General features: G+C 43.8%; 1 pseudogene; it reads left to right on the top strand.

The window, feature by feature from the left end:
- The first annotated feature begins 267 nt into the window (after positions 1-267).
- On the top strand, positions 268-1,372 carry LOC132518095 (ras-related protein R-Ras2-like; annotated as a pseudogene).
- Positions 1,373-1,884: the final 512 nt, after the last annotated feature.

The following is a 1,884-nucleotide window of genomic DNA, read 5'->3' as shown; positions in this document are numbered from 1 at the left end:
ACTGTGAAGACGTGTGCTGGAGTGCGCCCCCCGGCCACTGAAGCCCCTCGCCGCTGTGGTCACCTCGCTTCTCTGCGCCTCGGTCGGGACCCAGGCAGCCCGGGCGCGGCGCTGCGCTGCCACCCGGACGGGCCCTCCAGCAGCTCCTGGCGTCCGGGACCCCCTCCCGGCTGCTCGCCCGCGGCCCACCGGCCGCACAAGTCTCCGGAGCCGGGCCTAGGACGGGCGGCGGCTCGGCGTGGCTGGGCTGGGCTCGGTGGCATCCACATGGCCGTCGCCGGCTGGCGGGACGGCTCCGGCCAAGAGAAGTACCGGCTCGTGGTAATCGGCGGGGGCGGCGCGGCCAGTTGGCGCTCACCATCCAGTTCATCCAGTCCTATTTTGTAACGGATTATGATCCAACCGTCGAGGATTCCTCCACAAAGCAGTGCGTGACAGATGACCGGGCAGCCCGGCTAGATATTCTGGATACAGCGAGACAAGAGGAGTTTGGAGCTATGAGAGAACAGTATATGAGAACTGGCGAGGGTTTCCTGTTGGTCTTTTCAGTCACAGATAGAGGCAGTTCTGAAGAAATCTATAAGTTTCAAAGACAGATTCTCAGAGTAAAGGATCGTGATGAGTTTCTAATGACTTTAATTGGTAATAAAGCAGATCTGGATCATCAGAGACAGGTAACGCAGGAAGGACAGCAGTTAGCACGACAACTTAAGGTAACATATGTGAAGGCGTCAGCAAAGATTAGGATGAATGTAGATCAGGCTTTCCATGAGCTTGTCCAGGTTATAAGGAAATTTCAAGGGCAGGAATGTCCTCCTTCACCAGAACCAACACGGAAAGAAAATGACAAGAAAGGCTGCCACTGTGTCATTTTCTAAGAATCCCTTGAATTTTAGCTACAAACTGCCAGGAAAAGCCCTCATCTTCTCCCTCTCTCCTTACAGTTAACATCACGCTGGTACCTTTCTAGCCTTAGATAAATGATCGCCGTGGTAGCCTTAGACCAAGAAGCTGGCTAATCCTTTCCATGAAGCTAATCCAATGGTCATTCAAGACAGATTTAAAGGAAACACTAAGGCTGCTTCAAAGATTAATTCCTTTAAAATGGATATCTATATATACAGACACATTCTTTTTTTAAGGGCTTACTTTTAATAAGGATGAATCAGCTTTGGAACCTAAGCTGTTTGCCAAGCTGAAGTCATAGGTTGTGAAATAACTTTTAACTTCTGGAATCATATCGCCTACTGTTACTCTAAATAGAAACATAGGGAGTTTTTTTAAAATGTGAATTTTTGCCTATCTCTAAAAATTTTGATGTCAACTTTAGTTAACCTTAAATACACTGAACTGAATTCACAAAAGTGAGACATCTCAGACCTTTACTGATGCTATAGCCTTTGTTTTCCAGTGGCCAAAATACCAAAATGCCTATTGTATTTATAGGTTAAAAACTGCATGTAAAGCCTTTACTATTATTCCTAAAGATAATATTCTGTGTGGCCAAATATTTGGACTCATTCTGGACTTAGGAATTTTAGTGTTCTTGGTTTTTTAATTTAACTCTTTTCACAGCCATGTTGAGAGTAAAAATAAATAATTTCTGTCTGTCTTCCTTTTCAAGTATTTCTGGGTAAGGGATTCAAAAAACTAAAACTGTTTTTGTTTATAACATAAAATATGGAATTGATGAGAGATGATTAACGTTTTGCTATATACTTTTATACGTTATTTTCTTATCAAACTAGTTAACAAGTATTTTTATATGTTTGTAAGCAAATATGCTCTCACAGCATACCTCGTGTATATGTAAAGATAAGTATTTAATTCTTACTGTTCACTTTTAGCTGACAAAGGAAAACAAAGTGAAAACTACAGAAACTG

Source organism: Lagenorhynchus albirostris, chromosome 3 (genome assembly GCF_949774975.1).
Source record: "Lagenorhynchus albirostris chromosome 3, mLagAlb1.1, whole genome shotgun sequence".
In the NCBI taxonomy this organism is placed as follows: Eukaryota; Metazoa; Chordata; class Mammalia; order Artiodactyla; family Delphinidae; genus Lagenorhynchus; species Lagenorhynchus albirostris.
This window is presented reverse-complemented; position numbering and strand designations above follow the sequence as displayed.